This window comes from Eleutherodactylus coqui, chromosome 13 (assembly GCF_035609145.1).
Source record: "Eleutherodactylus coqui strain aEleCoq1 chromosome 13, aEleCoq1.hap1, whole genome shotgun sequence".
In the NCBI taxonomy this organism is placed as follows: Eukaryota; Metazoa; Chordata; class Amphibia; order Anura; family Eleutherodactylidae; genus Eleutherodactylus; species Eleutherodactylus coqui.
The window spans coordinates 100,929,696-100,955,606 of record NC_089849.1 but is presented as its reverse complement, the minus strand read 5'-3'; the positions used below and the strand labels follow the sequence as shown (position 1 = coordinate 100,955,606).

General features: G+C 46.9%; 1 long non-coding RNA gene across 1 annotated transcript in view; it reads left to right on the top strand.

Moving 5' to 3' along the window:
* LOC136588583 (uncharacterized) overlaps positions 1-22,378 on the top strand; it is a 37,283-nt gene extending 14,905 nt beyond the window's left edge. Inside the window, exons 2-3 of the long non-coding RNA XR_010787590.1 lie at positions 22,109-22,197; positions 22,278-22,378. This is a non-coding gene — a long non-coding RNA (uncharacterized lncRNA). The remainder of the gene's footprint in view (positions 1-22,108; positions 22,198-22,277) is intronic.
* The last annotated feature ends 3,533 nt before the right edge of the window (positions 22,379-25,911 follow it).

The window sequence follows — 25,911 nt, the reverse complement described above, 5'->3', positions numbered from 1 at the left end:
GGCCGGCTTTTCCTGGAGTGACCAAAGTGAAGGGTGGGATGGTCACTCCCACGCACCAGGTGGGGCTGGTACCAGGCCTTATAAAGCCTGGGCCTACAGGGCCTAGAGAGAGAGCTGAGACCTCTGCAGGTCTGAGAGTCCTGGCTGGCTGTGTGCAGGAGCCATTTGTGTTACCAGTGTGTAGACAGGGACGCTCCATGTATAGTAAGTGCTCGGACGAGCAGGATTTACTTTATGTTTCCCTGATGTTAAGGCCTGTATTTTTGCTTTGTTTGCTTGGAAATAAACCCAGGCAAAGCCTGGACTAAAGACTTTATCGCAAGTGTCACTGTCTCTGACTGCTTATGCCCAGGTTGCTGCCGATCCTAAACGCTAATCCCTCACACCATGTAACATATATTCTCCCAATGTTCGATGTCAGGGATAAATCCTCCCAATCACTTTTGCCGATCTACTGATCACTACTTTCACCAATAGGTTATGGTCAGTATTTAAAAGGGAGATTGGCCCATATGAATCAGGAGTCTGGGGGTCTTTATCTGGCTGCAAAAGCACAAAAACCACTGCGTTCTCCATAGAAGAAGGATATTTACAACAGTTTCTTCCAATGCTTTCCGAAGATTAGCTAATGATATCCCACTAAATGTTTTAGATACTTCAAACCGCAATCCATCATTACCTGGGGCCTTATCATTAGAACAAGACTCCAACGCTTCCTGTCTCCCAGTGATAAAGCAGCAATCAACATAGTAGAATCATTACCTTCCACCAGAGGAAGATCAATATTTTCTACCCACTCCTTTAGCTCTATGTCAGAATTAAATGGTACTTCCTCCTACAAGTTATAATAGTATTTAGCAAGTACCTCTGTTATTTCCTTGTGAGGGTCACATATTTCTTAATTATCATTGAACTATATGTTTAATATCACCCTGACCATTGACTACAGGGGCCAACGAATGACCTGACTGTAACTAAAAAAGAAAGCAGAGAACTATTTCTGAAGTAAAGTATGTATATTATATCAATGCTTACCACCTCTGCAATCAAAATTAGTCAACCCCCAAAGCAAATTAGGTCTATTTGCCACATTTACAAAATTAGCAAAAAAACCCCAATCAAACAAGAACAATTTAAATAGCTCAATAGAACTAATATAGCTAGCGGTTCCTCCAAATTCAACACAAGATGCCACTATTTATGACTACTGCGTTATCAGAATTATTCAACCCCCTGAATAGAATCCCTCACAAGGGCTCCCATATGCAAACCAGCCTTGGAAAATTTCTTCAGCAGGTCGAGCGTGCGGTATATCTGACCCAACCACCCCCTCCCATTATCTGCCGGGGCTTAGCCAAGAAGTTCAGAGGTTTGGAGTCAGTCAGCAGGACTGATTTTGCGGTACCCCCTAGACCAGACCTGGGCAAAGCACGGCCCGCGGGCCACATCCGGCCCGCTGAATAGCTCGGACCGGCCCGCAAAGAGTGTCCTGGTGACTCACCAATGAGTCCGGTGTCAGCAACGGGAAGCAGCGAAACTATGGAGTAGCAGCGCGCCGAGGCAGAGGCACGAGCGGGGGGTCTGAGGGAGACATCGGACCAGCGGAGGAGCCGATACCGGCGCCCGAAGGTGACAGGAGCCAGCAGGAGGAGTGCAAAAGCGGAGCGGGTCTCGGAGCAGCAGCAGGAGGGCAGAGTGACAGGTGGAGTGAGCGGCCGCCGGAGCAGAAGCAGGTGCGGGGGCAGCAAACAGAGACCGGCAGTAGCGGAGGGAACCAGCGGAGGGGACCTGAACGGAGCAGCTGAGACAGGAGGGCAGAGTGAGCTGATAAGTATCTACCTCTACCTCTGTGTGTGTTTGTGAGCTGTGTGTCTTCTGTGTATCTGGTTAATTGTGTCTTCTGTGTGTGTGTGTGTCTGGGGGTCTAAGTGTTTGTGAGGGGGGGGGGGGAAAAAAAAAAAATAAATAAAAAATTTGTGAGCGCGTGTCAGCGGGTAAGCGTTTGCGCGAGAGCGGCAGCGAGTGAGCGGTTGCAGCAGCGTGTGAGCAGTTGAGTGGTCGCAGCAGCGGGTGAGGGGTCGCAGCAGCGGGTGCAGCGGGTGAGGGGTCGCAGCAGGGGGTGCAGCGGGTGAGGGGTCGCAGCAGCGGGTGAGGGGTCGCAGCAGCGGGTGAGGGGTCGCAGCAGCGGGTGAGGGGTCGCAGCAGCGGGTGAGGGGTCGCAGCAGCGGGTCAGCGGTCGCAGCAGCGGGTCAGCGGTTGCAGCAACGGTTGCAACAGCGGGTCAGCGGTTATAGCAGGGTGTGAGAGGTTGCAGCAGCGGGTCAGCGGTTGCAGCAGCGGGTCAGCGGTTGAGCGGTTGCAGCAGCGCGTGAGCGGAGTGTGAACAAGTCTATCTTCACTACTTCCACAAGTAAATTGTAGATCCCCATTAGGATGAGCTCCATGCCTGGCAATGTCATCCAGTGTGCTACTTGTGCAATGTATGCGGTCCTTGATCAGCCGATCGAGGGTGCATACTGTTGCGCAAGATGCGTGCACGTCGAACATTTAGAAGCCCAAATTCTGGATCTAAATGGGCAACTGGCAACACTGAGAACTATAACGAGACGGGTCGAAGACATAGCGGGGAATTTGGAGCTTCAGCTGCAAAAGAAAGCGGATGATTTTACCTTTTTTTCCTTGGCTCTGGACGAGAGCTGTGATATCCGAGATACAGCCCAGTTACTTATTTTTGTACGTGGGATAACAAAAAACTTTGAGATGATGGAAGAGCTGGCAGCTATGCGATCAATGAAAGATACTACAACGGGGAGTGATTTGTTTACAGAGGTAAATGCATCCATGGACAAGCTAGGACTAAAATGGAACAAATTGGTAGGTGTTACAACCGATGGCTGTCCAAATCGGGCGGCTGGAATACGGCCCCATTAAGGCAATGTGCATGGAGCCTTCGTATGTTGGTCTGGCCCTCTAAAACCATTCCAATTTCTCATGTGGCCCCATGGGAAAATTAATTGCCCACCCCTGCCCTAGACGGAGCTGCCCTAAGCACTGGACCTCTATTGGATCTCCACTGCCATGCGGTAAATACGGCTCTGTCCTTTGTGCTCATATGAAAATTGCAAAAAATCCTAATGTAGCAATGTATTAGGAAATGCAATTTAAATTGTAGCATAGAGGCTACTTTAGACAAAAAAGTTAGGAATTGATGGCAATGGCAGATTCTACAAAATGTTCTAAGGCCGAATGCACCCGAGCATATTTGCATTGCCTAATCCGGAGCGAGCGTCTGTCTCCAGATTCCGTAGCAAATACTGTGCATAAACATGCTATTGAAAATTGATTTTTCCCTGTCCACTGCTCACAGAGGGAAAATCGCAGCATGTTCTATTTCAGCATTGATTCCGCACGGACAGCTTCTATTGAGGTCAATGGAAGCCGTCCAATCTCAGGCCCTTCTGCAACCATCATTGTGGAAAGGTTGTGGAATCCACATCATCGCGTAGTGACGTCGCGGCATAATCTGTACTGGGCATGTGCTCCGGCCGGCACATCCACAACACAGAATTTGCAGAGGTACGCAGGGGTCACCGGCCAGGCACATAGTCAGATTCTGCTGCACGATCAGACCCAGCCATGTGCATTCGGCCTAGGCCCCATGTCCACTAGCAAAATTGAATTGCGGAATCCGCATTCAATTTTGCCCATAGGGATCCATTCGCCATCCGCGGGCAATTAAATTGAAATTTGCACCCGCGGATGGCATTTTAATGGATTTGCTTTTTCTCCCGCACGTGAGAGAAAACGCAGCATGCTCCATTTTCTGCGGGTCTCCCGCAGGCTTCCATACACCCGCAGCTGAATTTGCCAAGTGATCAGTTAATTATATTTCTGTACTATGCATATTTTTATATATTACCATCAAGTAGATTTTGGATCAGGATGAACACTTGACTCTATGGCTTTGTGCACAAGATTTAGAGAAGAATTTGTTTAGATCCACATTTTAGATGCCATTCCTAAAAAAATGTTAAAAAACTTGGCACGCTTCACTCCAGCTCATCCTTGGTCTTCATAAATCTGGTGCATCGCTGACAGTCTGTCAAGATGACGCCAGCTACGGAGCGCCACTATAATGTATGCCGGTGGTGTGTGAGCAGACTGTGTGTGGCCCCGCTCCTTACACTCAGCCCTGCCCAGTTTTTGAAAAGTGGTTGGGATGTCGAAAAAGGGACAAAAAGTTGCACATTCTTGAGCAAGTATACCTTGCACAAAAATGTTACTCTTTTTGCGCCAGATTTATTGCACATGGCCCATATTAAATCCCAACCTCAGTGTTTGATAACTGAAAATTGAATTAGCTTATTTGATAAGCAAATTCTGTAACAACGGCGCCTGCCGAGCCTCTCATGTGCGCCGCTGGCTCAGAGAAGCATCCAGCACTACAGTCCCCATCATAGCTTTGTTGCCTTCTTCTCAGTTGGCACCAATGGTTTCCTCGCTGTGCTCTCATTGCTCAGCCATGCTGGCAGTAGAGTTTTACTCTATATAAATAGTTTGTGGATTGTGACAGCGATCCCTCTGCCAAAAATCAGAGTAACAGATGCGACAGACGAGCGTCCCAGACAAATCTATCATTCTGCTGAGCCACTACCACATCTTTACACTCAATCCCCTCGCCAGACTCATATGTTCCCTCGGAGAACACTTGGGAGGCCTCCATTCACATTAGATGCATTAGATGGTCATCTAATATTGCCCGTAATAGACCAGTCTGACTGCTCCTCCTGATGGTGACATTGTGAACTGCGCTATAAGGGATTATTCAGGAAGATGTCCATTTTACATTCTCAGGAAATTGCATTTTTCAGTGTAAAAAAAGAGTAAAATCATAAAAATGCAGTGATATACAGCTTTCAGGCCTGTTAGAGGGCAGCCCCTATAACACAGATAGCACTGTCCTCAGGGGTCTCATGACTGTGCTCCTTTAAATCTTTAACGCCACATACTGTTACAGATCTGACAATGGCATTTAAGTGCCCAGATCGGTATTTTGAGGCCCGGAACAGCTCCCGGCAATGAGATCATAAGATGCCATGGCAGCGGGGGCCTTCTGAAGGCCTATGGCTGATTGACTGCCTGTCAGAATAGGATATAATGCAATACTATGGTATTGTATTATACTCTATGAGCAATGAAACGATCGCAAGTTCAAGTCCCATATGGGGACAAAAAAAAAGTCTAAAAAAAGTGCAAAAAAGATTTATTAGAAAAAATGAAAGGTATTAAAATAAGAAAAACTTTTATAATAAAAGAGAAACCACAACAAAAGGAACTCAAACATATTTGGCATCACTGGGTTCGTAAAAGTCAGAAAAAAAACCCCACAACGCCAGATTTGTGCTTTTTTTTGGTCATACAGTCTCAAAGAAAAAGTGTAATAAAACGCGATCAAATAGTCCTATTTTATGGCACAGTGAGTATGCTGTAAAAACAAGACACCCCCCAAAGATGGCGGAACTTCATTTTTTTCCATTCCACTCCACTTAGACATTCTTACAAGTTTTTTAGTACATTACATAGTACCGCTGAAAAATACAACTCGCCTCCATCATAAACAAGGCCTCAGACAGCGACGGCGATTGCTAAATAAAAGAGTTAGGATTTTTTGAAAGTGGGGAGGAAAAACTAAAAATGATTTTTAAAAAAAGGCTGTCATTAAGGGGTTAACAAGTTATACCTCTTATGTATTCCAAAGGAGTATTATTAAAAAGTACAACTTTTGCTGCAAGAAACAAAAGCCTCGTATTTTCTTGGTTTTAAATAATGCCGTCGATACAAATCTCATGAATGTAGCCCTCATGAACAACATATGGAAACTAGAAAAAGAGAACTCACAACAAAAAAACCACGATGATCCAATTATACTCTGGCGTGCGTTATCTGTAGTGAATGCACACAATGAGGCCTGTTTAAAACGGGCAACACAATATCGCCACAAGAAAAATCGCAGTGATATCGCAGCGTTTTCTTGTGACGATACTGCAATTTTGTGGAGCTACAAAGTCACGTGACTTTGTAGCACCACATGCAAGGATTTTCAGGGGAGGGCTGAAATATTAGCCTTACCCTGAAAATAAGCCCTAGCTGTAGAAAAAATAAAAAAACACACATACATCACCTACCCTGTTTCCCTGAAAATAAGACATAGCATGATTTTCCAGAATTTTTGAAGATGCAAAATGATTTTTCTGGCTTTTTGAGGATGCTTGAAATATAAGCCCTACTCCCAAATTGAGCCCTGCTAACAGTTAATTTAAAAAGTCGATTTAAATAGTGTCCAGGCAGCTATACATGTAAAAAATTAAACCTTTTTGAACAAAAATTAATATAAGACACTGTCTTATTTTCAGGGAAACGCGGTAGAAGCCCTTCCCGATCACTGGCACTGGTCTTCAGGCTGGGGATTGGAAAATCCCCGCCTCCAGGAAGTGCTGTCTCCGATTGGCCTAGCCAATCAGAGCCAGCACTCAATGAACCAATCACAGCCATTCAATGATAATATAATGAGAAGATTAGCAGATCTGCCATCCTCTATACCTAAAGACAAAAGAGCAACACCAGGGCCCCAACGCAGCTTGATGTGTAGGATTGAACATATTGCATAGTGGATTTGCTCCTAGAATGTTTTGAGATGTTCACACAACCACCAAATATGCATTAGGGATCCAATTTGTTTATGGCATCTCCAACATACGTTAGAGTGTTGTGGTGACATTTTCGATAAGCGGTATGGTGTCAGATACCACCGGTATAGTAACTTCCTACTGGCTTCCAGATGTTTCACACAGTGACAGTATTTATAACTAAGTGAGAACGCCTGCGACCAGTGATCCACAGGATAAGATTCGTTAAGATCCTCTTCCCATCTGGAGGGGTAAATGCGGGAGAGCACAATGCAAGTGAGGAATATGTCTGAGAAGTACCTTTAGAGTCTTTCTCCTCATTAAATAAACCGATTTCATACTCACATGTGCCACACAAACACCGTTTGATACGCCTATTCTGCCCCTGCTTCTAGGACACTTCGGGGCAGTACTCCGTTCTAACCTTAGAATGTTTACTGCGCTTATAGCCGGTGCCCATCTTCCTGGCATCAAGCACCTGTGGGATGCACAGGTAGGCACTTTATATGTACAGTTCACATGAAGGCTGTTTATTTTGGTATGCTGTCACCCAATCACGTTGCGATAGAGATACACAGGTATTTCCATACCATCGCTTGCTTAGTTCATGTTGGGTTTTCCTTTTCTTTATACATATTATGCTAACCACCATAAAACAGTACAAGAAGTCAAGACCAGCTGGCGGTCGGCCAAGGACCAGTACCGCTGGGAGTATGGATCTCAAGACCGTGGCCACAAGCAAGAAGCCGTACCGATACAACCACCTCTAGGGTGATTGACATGCCCCCATAAGTATATTTGTTAGAGTTTTGTGGGTGGTTTGTTTGGAAGTGAGTCCTTCGCACTCTGTCATTAGAGTGCTAAACTATATGACTCAGAACTATGGATGCCCTCCGGTCTCCTCTTTCCCAGTTCGAACAACTCTGTGTGTCTCCCATGCCAATCAAATCAGGGGTCTCAGTGATCTACCACCTCCTTGTGTGGGCAGAGACTCACAACGATACAATTAGATACGTGGGGAACTGGGAGAGGGAAATAGGAAAATCCTTCTCAGAAGAGGACTGGCTTAGATCCTTCACATTAACACACACCTTTACAATCTCATCCAAACTCCAGGAAACTAACTACAAGCTATTATCTCAGTGGTATAGAACTCCCACAAGTTTGGCCAAAATATACCCCCAGACCCCAGAACCTGCTGGCGCTGTTCCCAAGGAAAAGGCAGCTTCCTTCATATCTGGTGGGACTACCCGCTGATATCTCCCCTCTGGGCTGATACAATAAACCTCTATAATACGATCTTTAGAGACTCGGTGGTCCTCACACCGGAAGCGGCCCTGTTATCTATACTGTCAGGACAGTGTCCGGGATATGGGGGTCCCTGAGATATCCCGCAACCCCTGTCCCTGCCTACTTGCCCCCCTGGGCTAACCCCCAGGGCGACAACTGGGCGACGGTCCCTACCCTCACTAGGGAAGCGGGACACGGGAGACAAACAGACACTGAGACAAACAACGGTAGAATGGTCAGACAATCCGGGTAGGCAACAAGAGGGTACGCAGTACAGAGGGGTCAGGCAAAACGTAGTCAAGTCCAAAAGCAGGTGTCAGAAAAGCCGAGGTCACAAGAGCAGTCAGGATAAACGCGGGTGCAGCTGGAGAACCAAACTAACACTGGCAACGCCTGACAGGAAAACACACATATTTAAATGCTGTCAGTGCTCCCGCCCCAGAAGCTGATTGGGGCGGGGAGCCTGACAGCAGCAGGGCTAATCAGGGAGGTGCTGGGGGCACGCCCCCAGTCTTGCAGCACAGACCGTTACTAGGGAAGCCAGCCTGGTAGTCAAGTGACTAGAAGCACCAGCTGCCTCCCTAGCAACCCGGCGGCGACCAGTCTTACAGCGGCCCGGGGAGATCACCAGAACCGGGGCTCCCCTACGCCGCACTCCTGTAGCCCGGGTGGCAGGACCGGTGGTGCGGGCACGGCGGCCCCGAGAGTTACAGGTTCTGACAGTACCCCCCCTTCTACGGGGGGACACCGGACCCCCATGGCCCGGTGCGGGCTTAAGCGGGAAAGCCCTGTGGAATGACTGGACTAGGCGTGGCGCATGAACGTCCCTGGCAGGGACCCACGTCCTATCCTCAGGGCCAAATCCTCTCCAGTGGACCAGGTACTGCAGCCCACCTCTAACCCGTCGGGCATCCACCAGCCTTTCTACTTCATACTCCAGTTCCCCCTGTACCAGAGAGGGAGGAGGCGGGTTCTGGGTGGGGAGAACTGGAGTCACATACTTCTTAAGCAAGTTCTTGTGAAAAACCTTGTGGACCTTCCAGGGGTCAGGAAGTGCCAACTTATATGACACCGGGTTGATAACCTGAGAAACCGTAAATGGGCCAATGAACCGGGGAGCAAGTTTCAGGGAGGGAACCTTAAGTCTCAGATTCTTGGATGATAATAAAACCTGCTCCCCGACCACAAAAGGTGCAGAGATAGTACGTCTTTTATTTGCGTATTTACGCAGTTTCTCTTGGGAACCCTGAAGGTTCTTACGAACCTGGGCCCAAACTGTGCACAGTTCTTCAGCGGATATGTCAGCGGCCGGATTGTTCGAGACAAAAGGAGTAGAAAGCGAGAACCGGGGATGAAACCCATAGTTACAAAAAAAAGGTGATAGTTGGGTCGACGAGTTACCATGGTTGTTAATAGCAAATTCGGCGAGAGGTAAGTAGTTGGCCCACTGATACTGGTTATCAGAGACAAACAGTCGCAGATACTGGATAAGTTCTTGATTCATCCGTTCCGTTTGTCCGTTACTCTCGGGATGGAAAGCGGAGGAAAAGGACAAATTAACGTTTAGATTTTTACAGAAGGCTCGCCAGAAGCGAGCGACGAACTGAACCCCTCTATCTGACACAATATCCTCGGGGATCCCATGTAACCGAACAATCTCCTTGATGAACATCTCAGACAAAAGTTTGGCGTTAGGCAACTTGCCAAGCGGAACAAAATGAGACATTTTAGAGAAACGGTCAACTATTACCCAAATGACCGTATTCCCCAGCGAGGATGGCAGATCAGTAATAAAATCCATGGACAAATGGGACCATGGCCTGGACGGAATGGGCAAGGGCAGAAGAGGCCCCTCAGGACGTCTCCTGAGATTCTTCCCCCTTGCGCAAACCGGGCACGCGGACACAAATACCCGTACATCCTTGGCCATGTGCGGCCACCAATAGAGTCTGGCCGCTAACTCCAGAGTACCCCTGATGCCGGGGTGTCCAGCTAGGACTGAAGCATGTGTCTCCTCTAACACTTTCAATCTCAGTGACAACGGGACAAATAATTTACCTTCCGGAAGGGCTTCAGGAGCAGATTGTTGAGCGGCGTGAATGAGAGGTGAAAGGTCGGAGGAGACAGCAGCGAGGACCACCCCAGGGGAGAGAATGCTCTCAGGCTCCGGCTCGGAAGGTTCCGGAGAACCAAAACTCCTAGACAGGGCATCAGCCTTGACATTCTTAGAACCGGGTCTATAGGTAACAATAAAATTGAACCGAGAGAAAAACAAGGCCCAGCGGGCTTGCCGAGCATTTAACCTCTTAGCGGAATCTAGATAGGTGAGGTTTTTATGGTCTGTGAGTACCGTGATCTGGTGATGGGCTCCTTCCAAAAAATGCCTCCACTCTTCGAAAGCCCACTTAATCGCCAGCAATTCCCGGTTGCCTATATCATAGTTCCGTTCGGTGGAAGAAAACTTCCTAGAAAAATAGGCACACGGTCTAAGGTTGGTGAGAGTGGAGGGACCTTGGGACAGTACCGCTCCCACACCAAACTCAGAGGCATCTACCTCCACCACAAAAGGGCTGGACAGATCCGGTTGTACTAGGACAGGTGCAGAAGAGAACGCCGCCTTTAGGGTATCGAAGGCCCTCAGAGCCTCAGAAGACCAGGTCCTCACATCTGCCCCCTTTCTGGTGAGGTCCGTTAGAGGTTTAGCCACCACGGAGAAGTCTTTAATGAATTTGCGATAGTAGTTGGCGAAGCCGAGGAAGCGTTGAAGGGCTTTCAACGATCCTGGCTGGGCCCACTCCGTGATGGCCTTCACCTTTTCAGGATCCATCTGGAAGTCGCATGGCGTGATGATATACCCCAAAAATGATATCTTTTGTACCCCGAAAACACATTTCTCGAGTTTAGCAAACAGCTTGTTATGTCTGAGTCGAGCTAGCACAGTCTGAACGTGAGTATGGTGACTCGGCAAGTCGGAGGAAAAAATCAAAATGTCGTCTAGATATACAACCACGAACACCCCCATGATATCCTGAAACACTGAGTTCATGTACCCCTGAAAAATGGCGGGGGCGTTACACAATCCAAAAGGCATAACTAGGTATTCAAAATGCCCGAGGGGCGTATTGAAGGCGGTTTTCCACTCATCCCCTTCCCGAATGCGGATGAGGTTGTATGCTCCCCTGAGATCAAGTTTGGAAAACCATCGGGCACCAGCGACCTGGTTGAGGAGGTCAGGAATGAGTGGAAGAGCATACTGGTTTCGGACTGTGATTTTATTTAGCTCTCTATAGTCAATACAGGGCCGGAGACCCCCATCCTTCTTCTCAACGAAGAAAAACCCGGCACCCACCGGGGATTCTGAGGGCCGGATGTGCCCCTTGGCCAGACTGTCGTGGATGTAGTCCCTCATGGATTCTCTCTCTGGGACCGTAACGTTATAAATGCGGCCCTTAGGAAGTTTGGCCCCAGGAATCAAGTCTATTTTACAGTCCCATTCCCTATGAGGGGGCAGAGCTTCAGATAACTGTTTGGAGAACACGTCAGAAAACTCGGAGAGGTATTCTGGTAGGGGGCTCCCCTCGCAGGTGGAGATTCCCACCTTCACCGCACAAAGGTGGTTGACACAGCGGGGACCCCACCTTACCAGTTCCAACGTGTCCCAATTTACTACCGGGTTGTGCTCCCGGAGCCAGGGGAGGCCTAGGACGACGTCCACAGACAAATCTCTCATCACTAGAAAGGTGCAGGTTTCCACGTGTAAGGCTCCTATCGTAAACCTTACTTCAGGGGTAACCAGATTAACCACCCCTGCTTGCAATGGAGTGGAGTCCACTCCTGAAACCAGAATCGGAGTCTCTAAACGTAACAAAACTCCGGACAGTTGAGCAACGAAATTAAAGTTAACGAAATTAGCCGCAGCCCCAGAATCAACAAAGGCTTGCCCCGTACGGTGGAAAGCATGAAATTCTAGGGTGCAAGGCACTAACATCTTGGACAACACAGGGAGTACCTTGGCTCCTAGACAGTCCCCCCGACAACTGCCTAGGAGCGGGAGTTCTTCCTGCCGTGGCTTCTTAGCGCAGGTAGCAATGCGGTGACCCGGCTCCCCACAGTAGAAGCAGAGGTTCTTCTTCAGGCGGTGTTCCCGTCGTTGCTTGGGGGTCATGGCTCCCAGCTCCATGGCCTCGGTGGTGGGAGGGTAAAAGGTCGGGTCAGTCGAAGAAGTAGACGTGGGGAGTGGGGTGGTCCGAGCGGCGTGTCTGGCCCTCAAACGTCGGTCGGCTCGAATAGCCAGCGACATGGCTTGCTCCAGAGTTCTAGGCTCTGGGTGGGCCACAAGTAGGTCCTTGAGACCCTCAGACAGGCCGGTCAAAAATAAGTCTTTTAGGGCGGCATCGTTCCACCGGGATTCCGTACAATGTTGACGAAATTGGGAACAGTAGTCCTCCGCCATCTTACAACCCTGGCGCAGGGCCAGAAGTTTGGAGACTGCGTAGCCCGCCCGGTCGGGTTCGTCATAAATTTGACCCAGGGCGGAAAAAAAGGCGTCAAGGGATAGTCGGGCTGGAGAGCCAGCTGGTAGCGAGAAAGCCCAATTTTGGGGCTCTCCCCTCAGGCGGGTAATTACGATTCCCACTTTCTGGTATTCAGTACCAGAGGAGTGGGGGCGGAGATCAAAGTAGAGCTTGCAGCTCTCCCTAAATGCAAAAAACTGATCTCTCTCTCCGGAGAAGCAATCCGGAAGCGTGGCTCGAGGTTCTGACATTGTTCCTGGAGCGGACGGGGGCTGCATGGGGCCTGCAGCTGCCACTTGCTCCCGTGGCTGCAAGCGGGCGGTTAGGTCCTGGGCAAGGGTCGTAAGGACCTGGACCTGGTTCGCTACAGCCGCCACGGCCTCCATCGAGGGGCTCAAAGTCGCCGGGCGGATGCAAGGGTCTGACCTTCGTTCGGCCAGTGTTACTGTCAGGACAGTGTCCGGGATATGGGGGTCCCTGAGATATCCCGCAACCCCTGTCCCTGCCTACTTGCCCCCCTGGGCTAACCCCCAGGGCGACAACTGGGCGACGGTCCCTACCCTCACTAGGGAAGCGGGACACGGGAGACAAACAGACACTGAGACAAACAACGGTAGAATGGTCAGACAATCCGGGTAGGCAACAAGAGGGTACGCAGTACAGAGGGGTCAGGCAAAACGTAGTCAAGTCCAAAAGCAGGTGTCAGAAAAGCCGAGGTCACAAGAGCAGTCAGGATAAACGCGGGTGCAGCTGGAGAACCAAACTAACACTGGCAACGCCTGACAGGAAAACACACATATTTAAATGCTGTCAGTGCTCCCGCCCCAGAAGCTGATTGGGGCGGGGAGCCTGACAGCAGCAGGGCTAATCAGGGAGGTGCTGGGGGCACGCCCCCAGTCTTGCAGCACAGACCGTTACTAGGGAAGCCAGCCTGGTAGTCAAGTGACTAGAAGCACCAGCTGCCTCCCTAGCAACCCGGCGGCGACCAGTCTTACAGCGGCCCGGGGAGATCACCAGAACCGGGGCTCCCCTACGCCGCACTCCTGTAGCCCGGGTGGCAGGACCGGTGGTGCGGGCACGGCGGCCCCGAGAGTTACAGGTTCTGACATATACTACCTGGTTCCATAGCTAAAAACAAAAAGAACCCACTTAAATTCTTTCTGATAGCTATGAGACAAATCATTCCAAGGCTCTGGAAATCTTCCTCACCCTCCACGAGAATCGTATGGCTGGAAACTATGGACCACATAGTCCAAATGGAAGAAATAATCGCGCACGATGAGAATAAAAGAGAAAAATACTACTCAACCTGGTCAGCCTGGATACTTTTCCGCAACTCAAAGGACCTGAAGATATGGCTCCAATCAGGAATTGTCCCAAACTTATAACTACAACTCCCATTGTTTACGCTGCGTTAATTGAGAGCTGTTCCTGAGACGCCGGGGGCACTCCCCACCTCCCCCCCCCCCCCCCCCCCGCCACCCCACCTTCCAACCCTCTTACCTGTCTTTCACTTAACTTTTACTCCCTCTCTATCTTTCACTTCTATACTCTGACAGTTAAATAGTTCATCGTATCTCTTTTCACAAATGTTATCTGTTCACACTTAATGGAAATAGAACCAGTGAGAAACAAACACTTTAATGTTAATGTTAACATGACTCAAAAACCCAATAAAAACAATTTGAACAATAAACTATATGACTCATAAAGTGACCAAATCTCAGTTTACCCCTTAGTGACCAAGCCTGTTTGCGCCTTAATGACCAGACCAAATTTTGGACATCTGACATGTGTCACTTTGACATAGAATAACTCTGTAAAGGTTTTGCATATCCAAGTGATTCTGACATTGTTTTTTCGTCACATGTTGTACTTCATTTCGGCGCTGAAAATAGTCTAAAAGAATGTGTGTATATATTTATTAAAAGCGTAAAAATTGGGAACCTTTTAAAAATTGTCATTTTTTTCACATTTTCAACTGCAATATCTTAAATGTGTGCAAACATACTGTACAAATGATAAGATATATATTTCCATCTGTTTACTTTATTCTGGACACACACTGGAAAAACTTCAGTTTTTTTTTAACCATTTAAATTTAACATTGATTTTTAACATTTTGAGGAACATTTTCCTTTCCTGCACCAAGCCAAGACTGTAAAGGCTAGTAGGTGTGAGAGTGATAGATACCCACACAAATGACCCCATTTTAAAAACTACATCCCTTAATGTATTCACTGAGGGGGGGGGGTCGTGAATATTTTAGGAATTAATGCAATTTAGAGGAGAAAAAATAAAATTTCATATTTTTGCAAATATGCCATTTAAAAGACAGGATTTTTTTTCTATAATGCACATGAAAATGAGTATTTGCACCCATAATGGATCCCCCCGTTTGTCCTGTGTTCATAAACATACCCATTGTGACCCTAATCTTGGGTGCAACGGGGCCCAAACCGAAAAGAGTAGCCGGTGGTTTTCAAAACAGTCATTTTGCTTGAAGGCAATTTAGGCCAATTGCCCACTTGTAGAGCCCTTGAGTGGCCAAAACGATGGAAAACCCCACAGCTGACCCCATTTTGAAAACTAGACCCCTTAACGAATTTATCTAGGGGTGTTATGAGCATTTTGACAGGAGGGGAAAAAATAACAATTTTCATTTTTTTGGCAATTATGTCCCTTTTAAAACCATTTTTTTTCGTACAGCACACATTGGAATGAAAACTTGCACCCTAAAATGGATACCCCCATTTGCCCTGTGTTCAGAAACATGCCCATTGTGGCCCTAATCTTATGTCTGTATGCACAACGAGGCCCAAACCAAAAGGAGCAGCTGGTGGCTTTTAGAACAGACATTTTGCTTGAAGGTGGTTTAGGCCCCATTGCCCACTTGTAGAGCCTTTAAGCGGCCAAAACGATGGAGAACGCCCACAAATGACCCCATTCTGAAAACTAGACCACTTAACGCATTCCTCTAGGGGTGTACTGCATATTTTTACCACACAGTTTTTGAATGAATCTGAGCAAAGCAGATGGAAAAAATTATGATTTTAATTTTTTGTGTAATTCTGTCATTTTAAAAACATGTTTTTTGTATATTACACATATGAATGAAGACTTTCACCCCAAAATGGATACCCCTGTTTGTCCCGTGTTTAGAAACATACCCATTGTGGTCCTATTATGTCTGTATGCACAACGGGGCCCAAACTGAAAGGCGCATCAAACTTCAACTGTGTGTTAACTTTTACGTAATCGCCATTATCCATTGGATAACGGCGATCACGTGAATGAGGACCGATAGAGAAAGACAACGATAGAGAGACAGACACAGGGAGAGAGCAATAGTCAGAGTGAAAGAGTGATAGAGACAGACAAAGCAATAGAGAGACAGTGAGAGAAAAAGCAATAGAAACACAGAGAGAAAGTGATAGAGAGAGAGAGTGCAATAGACAGAAAGAGAGAGATAGATAGTGAGACAGAGAGAGCAATGGACAGAAAAAGAGAGAGAAAGATAGTGAGACAGACAAAGAGAGAGCAATAGAGAGACAGACAGAGTGATAAAGAGACAGACAGAGAGCGATAGAGAGACAGAGTGAGAGAGTGATAGAGACAGACAAAGCGATAGAGAGACAGTGAGAGATAAAGCAATAGAAACACAGAGAGAAAGCGATAGAGAGACAGAGAGCAATAGACAAAAAGAGAGAGATAGATAGTGAGACAGAGAGAGCAATAGACAGAAAGAGAGAGATAGATAGACAGACAAAGAGAGAGCAATAGAGAGACAGACAGAGAGCGATAGAGAGACAGAGAAACACAGAGAGAGAGAAAGCATGGAGAGACAAATAGAGAGACAGAGAGAAACAGACAAAGAGAGAGCGCTAGAAAGACAGAGAAAGAGAGATAGAGAGAGCAATAAACAGGCAGAACGAGAGCGATAGACAGACAGAGAGAAAGACAGACAAACAGAGAGAGACCTGTAGGCTTTTTTATATTAGATATCTGCTCTAAATACAAAGTGACACTCTAAATACCCTGTCACCCCAAAAATAAGCCAGGGTCTTATATTAAATTTTGCTCCAAAAGATTTTACATTTTTACATGTATAGCTGCCTGGACACTATTTACATAGACTTTTTTATTAACTGCAACTAGGGCTTAATTGTGGAGTAGGGCTTATAGTTCAGGACTCAGTCACACGGGCACTGATGCTCCCGTGTTACTGCACATTAAGACGGCCGCACTGGGTGCAGACGTCTCTCTGCATGACCGGCTCCATTGCCGGCCATGTGTTCTATCTGCTGGCTGGTGCAGAGAGTCGTCCGAAGCGGCAGTGCAGCTGTCTTATCCTGCAGAAACACGGGCGCATCGGCACCCATGTAACTGAGCTCTCAAGCATCCTCACAAATCCTTAAAAATCATTCTAATCCTCAAAAATCCTGAAAAATCATGCTAGGGCTTATTTTTGGGATATGTCTTATTTTCAGGGAAACTGCGAAATCACCTAACCAAGCAGATTTAGAAGTTCACAACAACCACTTCTGAAACATTTTATGTTCGTGTAGCGACCATCGGGTCAATCTAGTTCTCCAAATATAGCTGTGAACCTTAAACTTTACAAGTGCCAATTTTTTTATTGTATTTTGTGGCTGCAGCTGGCAGAGCGTTGGGTGCAGCTAATGACACGAGTCATGCACATTCTGCACAGATATGGGGACTTGAAATTAACTGCAAACTGCTTGAAATGTCGTTATCGAATTTTTTGCGTTCCCGTGAAACTATCGACTTAATATCCAACGAGTCAGCATTTTTTTCTTCTTTTGTGGGAGTTGAGGGGGTAGAAATGCTAAAACTTAGATCTGCCATCTGTTATGGCGAAAGCACTATAAAGTCCACTAGTCTACCATTTTTTATTTTTTCCCTGCACACATTAGGTCTTCGAGTAATTTGGCCGGAGAGGAGGAGGAAGGTGAATTGTCATGGCTGACGTGGCCATGCCTCAGCCCCATGATCTACATGGCCAGGCGCCCTGTTCAGTGGACCTTGGGAGCCCACCAGCCATAACTCAGCAAGCTGTTCTGCCCAATCCGTCTCCTGGTTTGCAGGTAGATCAGGAAGTGCTTAGCTACCAACAAAGAAGGGCAGATGAGGATTGGGCAGATCTCTAACTGTCTGAGCCTGGCCCTGGACTTTGGGCATCTGCCTATCAACATAGTGACACACTCTTTGAGGCAGCCCTGCTGCCGTATGAGACCAGCTATTTTGTCTGCTAGACCAGTGGCCGTTTACAGCCCCTCATGTGCCACATTGCTCAGCTTGGGCACCAGCCAGATAATCATGCTGAGCAGCAGCAGGAGTTGCTGGCCCCTAGTATCATCAGCTGTTGCCCCAGCGGCACCATGATAGGTTGCCCCAGCGGCACCATCTTAAGTCTGCACGGCGGCCCAAGGTGCCTTTAACCCCTTAATGACACGGCCTATTTTGGCGTTGAGGACCAAACGATTTTTGGTATTTTTCCATCTCCATTTTTCAAAAGTCATAACTTTTTTATTATTCCGTCGACGCGGCCGTATAAGGGCTTGTTTTTTGAGTGGCGAGCTGTAGTTTTTATCGGTGCCACTTTTGGGTACATAGACTATATCATAAAACTTTTATTATTTTGTTTATGATAACAGGGAGAGAAAATGCAACAATTCTGCCATAGATTTTTTTTTTACAGCGTTAATCATGCAGCATAAATGAAGCACAAAATTTTTTCTGCGGGTCGGTACGGTAACAACGATACCAAAATTCTTATATTTTTTTTAGGTTTTTACACTTTTTTGCAATAAAAACCCTTTTTTTTGGAAATCTTTTTTTTTCTCTATAGCTGCATTCAAAGTCCTGTAACTTTTTTATTTTTCTATGTACGGAGCTCTATGAGGGCTTATTTTTTGCAAGACGAGCTGTAGTTTTTATTGGTACCATTTTGGGGAATGTACGACTTTTTTGATCACTTTTATTGCATTTTTTGTGAGGCAAAATGCTAAAAATTAGCATTTTGCCTCTGTTTTTTAGCTTTTTTTTTACGCTTTTTGCCGTACAAAATAAAAAGTGTGTTCAACTTTTTGTACACATCGTTACGGACGCGTCAATACCCAATATGTGGGGTTTTAATTTTTTTTTTTTTACCTTTTTTTATGCTAATATTAGAAAAAGCATAAAAAAGGGTTTTTTTACATTTTTTTTAACATTTTTCTTTATTTTACATTTTTATTTTCTTTTTTTTCCACAATTTGAGTCCCTCTGAGGGACTTGCAGCACTGTGCCTATGATCGCTGTCATAAGGCATGGCAGAGCTTATACAGCAATCATAGGCATAGGCAATACAGGACGCCAGTGTCTGGCGTCCTGTTGCCATGGTGACAGGCCAGGCTCTCGCGATGACATCGCGAGAGCCGGCCAGAGACACAGAGGGAGCGCGATCCCTCTGTGAACTCTTTCCCTGCCACGATCTACTTAGAAGGGGTTAACAGCGGGGGGCGCATCTCCGATGCCCTCCCACTGTTGCAGCGGGACGCCGGCTGTGACTGACAGCCGACTCCCGCTGCGGGATAGCGCGAGGTCAGTCATGATCTCGCGCTATCCCGATGATGTACCGGTACGTCATTTTGCGCGAAGGGGTTAATCCAGCGGTCCCATCTTCGTTGTATCCTGTGCCCATAGGTGTCTTTACCCAAGCTGCACCACCTGCCGTCAGCCATGAGCCAACATTTGCCGTCGGCACCACGTGGGAGGCAGAGCAGTACATCCAGGCCCTATGAAACTGGCCATGGGTCGCAGGCTTCTTCACAGCACCCCCTTGATTCACCTTTCCCAGAGCGTAGTATTTGGGAGGACAAGATTGTTCTTGAATTTTTTTGTTTTGGCAGTAACAAAGGTTGTTTTATACATGTGTGGATATAATGATTTTTTGTTTTTATTTATAAAAATTATTTTAAAAAATAACCTTTGTTGCCGCACTTTATTCACGTTTGTAAACCTCTGGATGTGAACATAGTAGGCACAAACACACAATATTATAAAGGGCAAACCCACAGAAACCCGAGAGGTATTGGGACCACCCTTGTCCCACAAAGCATGGTTAATGCCCGCTGTTGCATTGCTCTTGTCCAGTGTGCGGTCCTGTGTCTAACCACAATGACTCAATAAGTAATATACTGTGCCCTACAGGGGAAAACAGCACAGCCATGGTTGGCCTCCACATTGGACACACAGCACTATTAACACGGACCAATCGTTGCGTTTTTTTCACTACAAGACACAATAGTAGAGTGTATAAAACACCCGTATTTTGGATCACTAATAAAATAGCGTGTGCAATTCATTCGTTGAGAAGAGAACCCATTAGGCCTCATGTCCATGGGGACAGATCCGCAGCGTTTCACCGGCACGTGTGATCCGCGCCCCATAGTGATGCATTGGACACCCGCAGGTAGTTAAATACCTGCGGATGTCATTTTCCCTTGAGGCGCTCCACTTTAGTGCGGGTCTCCCGCAGGCTTCTATTGTAGCCTGTGGAAGCTGTCCGGAGCTGCGGCACACCTGCAGCTGAATTCCTGCTCTCACGCGCGGAACGCTGCTGGCGTGCTGAGCACATCCGCCGGGCCGAAGAAAGAAGATCCGGCCGCGACGGAGGGCAGATCCGCAGTGTCTGGACAAGTGAGTAATTCTTCTTTTTAGGCCTTATGTCTGCGGGAAAGGAGGGACCCGCTGCGGGATTCTCCATGAAGAATCCGCGGCAGGCCTGATTTTCCCCGTGGACATGAGGCCTTAATGTCAATTATTTTTTGGGGGAGAGGAGATTTTTTTAGAGTTTATCAGTTTCAAAACAAAAAAAATAAGGGAATGCTTCTTTTCAGTTCTTCTGCTAAGGTGTAGAATGTATTTCACTCTGTTCCTTTCAGGGGACTGTAAATAAGAATGGCAGCCTGCATTTATGCACATGCCAAAGGAGACACTGTTGAACTCGAAACTCGTAACTAGCATCCTCCATGTGCGTACTAAAAGGCGAATATGTGCCTGTGAATGCAGCGAGTGAATGGGGCTACGGCGGGTCTGACAGAATGTCTGCCTGGGCGTACCCGCGTAATAGTGTGTGCCACGTGCTCGCAGTTTCACGGAACCATCAGCCATTTTGCATTTCTATAACATGAGCCACCGGGTATCACCACTGGGACGCCAGGAAATAAGACTGCTGGTCCAGCTAATAGACCAGCAAGATTATGATGGGGTGCATGGTCCCAATCTGCACCCGAATCAGTACAAAAAGACAATCCTGAGGAGAGCAGTGCGGGTACTGGAGAGAAAGTTTGGCACTGACCGCAGTAGGGAACAGCTTCAGAAGCAATGGAGCGACCTGAAGCTCAAGGAGCTGGGACGGTTGAAGGAGATCAGCCATGAGATACGGCACCGGGTGAGAGGTAAGCGATATGTGTGGTGGTGGTTTTGTAAGGTATGGGTGAATTGAGTGCTGCGCGAGGGTTGATGCAACGATTTCTTCCCTCAGAGTGTGAGCAAAAGTCAGTGAATAAATCAATCAGTTTAGAGTGCGCTGTTATGACGAGCGGCCATTTGGTGAATTTTTAGGGGTTTGTGGAAGGAGCCCTTCTGGGTTTTTCCCATTTTTCACTCTTTTTGAAAATAAAAGCTCTTTTTGTATTTCTCAATCGTACTATTTAATGTACAACAAAATGTACTCATCAACCTTCTGAAAATTCTTAGGTGGAGAGTAATGTACTAAAAACCAAATTTTGAGAAGTTTGGGGGGCTCTTGGTCCTAAGGCGTACAACACACTGCAACAGAAATTACATTTATTTGATGTCTCTCGTGGCCTTTTTTTCCTTATTATTTTTTGCTGTACTCTCTTTAATATTTTAATTAATTATAAGGTTTGTTTCTCGTTATAGAATTGTCGATGGTTTGATCAATCATGCAGTATGATGTAATACCACAGTATTATTTTATACCGCGATCTGGCAGGCTGTCATCAAGCCACCCCACAGGGATAGCATGATAGGTAATCTGCAATGGCAGGCCTGGGGGCTTTCAGAAGGCCCCCGGCTGCCATGGCTACTGCGAAGCAACATTCGATCTTATCATGGGGGCAGTGCAGGGCGTCCAAACCTCGATCAGGCCATTTAAATGCCGCTGTCAGAATTGATGGACACATTAAATGTCTTAACAGCTCCAATCTACGGTGGAGGTTATCGGAGTCCTTGCGGACAGGTGACGGTTGTTAGAAACAACCAGCACCCTCATTCTATGGAGCGGGATCGATCCCTGCCAAACTAACCCCAAACCTCCAGGACCTAAATGTACATCCTGTAGCGTAAAGGAGTTTACACAGGAGAATCATGCCAAAGGTTTCTTTACTGCAGGTGCAAGGCTTTGTACTGCTTAATTGCAAGTTTCACAATGAACTTTTGAACTATCTGTCCATTGGTATACAGTGGGTTCTGCGGAGGGGATTAATATGTGGGTGCTATCCACGCTCGATATCCATGTTTTTTGCCAACATATTTGTCTTTTATGGCATTGCTAATGTTGTTTTCCCTTTTGCTTTGCCCCAACAGAAAAGGAAGTGGGCATGCCTCACATGCCGAGGGGAGGCCCCCATGACCTGGGACCCCTCCACCACAGACATCTGTGAAGGACCACTCTGGTAGGTATTAAAGCTCCCTAACCCATTACTGTCTTGCTGTCTAGATTTTTGCCCCTAATACGCTTTTTTGGTCCTTGCAGCAAAGGAGGACCAACTGGCCGAATTCTCACCAAAGCTGGATGCTTCACCGGCGCCAGAACCTCCTCTGCGCTCCCCAGAGCCCGTGATGGAGGAACCTAAGGTCCTGGTGTAGTGGGCCAGAACACCATCCTGGGTCCTCTATAAATGTCATATATGTTTTGTCCTATGTAGATGCACTGTGCAAAGCTTGTCCTGTCATTTCTAGTGTGTTTGTTGCACAGCTGCGGCGCTTGAGAGGTTAACTGTAATAAAATCATTGCCTGCATGTAGCTGTATCAATTTGTCATGTCATGTGGTATGAGAGAAGATATAAATAGGAGTGCTAGAGAGCGGGAAAGGAGTTTCATCTTGTCAGCTACTGAGAGAGTGCTAACACAGAGCCGCATGGAAGCACCATGTAGGTGAAGATGGAGGGAGAGGAGAGATATCCCATAGCGAGTGAAGTCTGGATGTGGATGGAGTAAGAACCACCATCAGAGAGAGAGACATTCCAAATAATTCTGTATAGAGGAACCCACCATACAGGTACCAATTCATACTACAGGCTTTTCCCGTGTGACCGTACAAAGTCAGGATCACCGCACAGAGGTACGCTACTGAGACACACCTACGCACCTACCATGCAGGGTGTTATTGTTAAGTCTTTTGCTTTAAATAATTGCCTACCAGAGTGTCTGCGGAGCGACCCCTACCCCTCTTCCTCCTCTGGAGTGATCCCAGTCCAGGAGCGGTGCCGTACAGATAACGTGGACTGTAGGACCAGTTTTCATCCTGTGTATCCTCCCTGACCTCTGAGCTCTAGCCTGCTAGCAGTTAAAGCGGATTGTACCTGCATTGCCTTGAATACCTGTTTGTAAAAGTTTATTCATTAAGTAAAGTTATACCAAGCCCTAACCGTTCCTGGGGATCCGAGGTACTATATACAAGTCTTTGTGTTATTTCTCTTTTTTCCCCAGCTCATTCTTACTCAGGCATTGTGTTAGGGTTGCACGAGTCTTCTTGACAATCGTACAGTCCTCAAGCCCCATTTTGTTATTGATTATTTGATTGTGAACCAATAAACGTTTGCTGTTTAAATGTAGCGGCAAATGCCATAGACGCCATTACTTTTCACGTGACGCGTCCATGAAAATTAGGAATCCTGTCAGAAATATAGTGACACTTTTCAGTCTGTTGTGAGCACTTGCACCTTCACAGTGCAGACCTGACTGCCCCAATAAGCAGCGGCTTACGAGCCTCAGATGTGAGAGAACAGGAAGCACAGTTTCATACTCTTCGCATCCCCCCTTCATACACATGAAATGCTAGAATACTTATTTTGTAAGGCTGAGTTTTGGTACAACGGGCTCTGTCACTTGTACTTTTTCTTTATTCCACAGCACTTCAAGACTTTCCCCCTGCCAAGAGAGTGATCTTTTTCTTTGAATGCCTCCTATGCTGCAACATGGAAGTAGCTGCCATGAAGAGTGTCTTCGGAGGTATCTCAGCAGGACTGGCTGCCCTCCAGCAGTGGGAAGAGGCCTTCCTTTCCCAGTGAGCTTCAGGTCACTCCTATTCATGGACGGTGCCATCCTTTTTCTCCATCGCTTACTGCTCCCTCAGGATAGTTGGCTTCTGTGAAGTCGGGTGCAGATGGGGACCGTCTCCTTTTATAGTGCTGGTCCATTAGCAGGGCTACTAAGTTTTGTTGCCTGGCGTCCCAGTGTTCTTACTCATACCTGTTGTACAGGCTTGTTTAAACCCTTAACACTATAGGATGTATAGTTACATCCTGAAGGTTCGGGGTATGTATGAAGGGGGATTGCAGGTCAATCACGCTCCATACAATGCGGGGGCCGGCTATTTCTTACAGTCAACACCCACCTGCAACAGCTCCAATAAGCTGTGCCGCTCTTCGGGGCTGTTAACCCTTTAAATGCCGTGGTCAATTCTGACAGCAGCATTTAAATGCCCCAACCGATGTTCGGGGGTCCCGCATTGCCCCCTGCAATAGGATCACGGGTTGTCGTCTGGTTGTAATGGCAGACGAGGGTCTTCTGAAAGGCCCCAAGGCTGCTATGGCAGATTCCCTAAGAATGCCACTCTCCAAAGCTGATTACCAGGCTGCCCACATTTTTGCACATGGACTTGGGAGATGGTGAGCATAAGAGTCTATCATGATGTTGCAAGTAGTTGTGCATGACACAACAGGCCGGCACTGGTTTCTGGAGACATAGTCTTTGCGGCCTGAAATATGCAGATGTGAATTTTCAAATTGGGAAAAGCATTCAGCAGCACACGTCTCGCTCAGGAGAGGCCGAAAATCTTTGCTGTCTCCAAAATTCTTTGAAGAAGAGGTTTTTGGAGATGTGCCTGCAGTGGAAAGCCCTCAGCTCCAATGAACACGATTTTAAAAATGTTGTTTGTCTCACCTTTGCTGGGGAGTCCAAGCCTGTCTGCCTGCAATATCTCTTTGTTCTTGGATTGCTGGAACACACAGATATCCAATACTTGTCCGTTAATGGCAACATCTCACATCATGAATCTGTAGTTTGCATTCTCAAGGGCCATCTAGATTCTGCTAAAGGCACCCTTAAAGTGGTAGCAGTACGATACTGGGTTTATAGGCTCATAGATCCCATCATGTTTGCCAATCTGGGCACGGCCACAGGTGGGTAATTGCCATAGAAAAGCAAATTCCACAACAACAGTCGTTAACTCCTCTGCGGTGTTTTGAAACGAGAAAAAGAACAATCTTGGTTAAAATAATTAACGCTGCAGTGAAGCTCCCAAGCTGGGAAGCAAACAGTTAGCTGCCGCTAGGCAGCAGAATTAGAAGAGTTTTACAGCTGCTAAATTGCCTGCGACAATTGTTTAACAGAAGACATAAGTCACTACAGTAACCTACCTAGAAATACGCCACATTCAGCCTTCCGATGGTTGCATCACAAGTTTGCACAATACTGCCACTCACAGGAGGAGCAGAGATGGCAGCTGTGAACTTCAGGTCTGGAAGTGATCTGCTGGTATATGAAAAAATTAGCAGTGAGGTTTCACATTGTCTTTATTCAATCTTAATGATTTTTTGCCCCTGGGGAGAACAAATACGAGGTATTAGTCACTAAGTTTGACAGCTTCCAAGCATAGGCTTAACGTCTGTGAATCCACACTCTTTGCAAAGCCTAAATTAAGTGGTTAAAGTTAGGAAAATTAGGTTATGCTCGCAACCCACATCAAGGGTCCTCGTTGTCTTGCGAGTCCCTAACTAAACATGTGCCAATAAGTAACTCTCTGAAAAAAAAATTTTTTAAAACACAGCTGGCTTTAAAAAAAAGTATGTTGTTTGGAGAGATCAGTGCATTTGCTTCCTCTCACATGGTCCATCTACTACCGAACTGCTCCTTGAGGACTCAGAAAGTAGTCTGCAAAGATGTCCCTGACTTGGAGAGCTGATGCTGCTGGTCTGGTTGAGTTTTTGGTTGAGCCTCTTCTGCATTCCAACCAGCATTTTTGTCCCGGCAAAAGTCATGCAGAAACACACAGGGTCTAATTACTGCACACATGTTGTCAGATTTCAGCTGCAGGGTACTGTGGAAAACTCTCCACTTGTTGGTGATGATCCCAAAGGCACACTCCACAAAATGCCTGGCACCT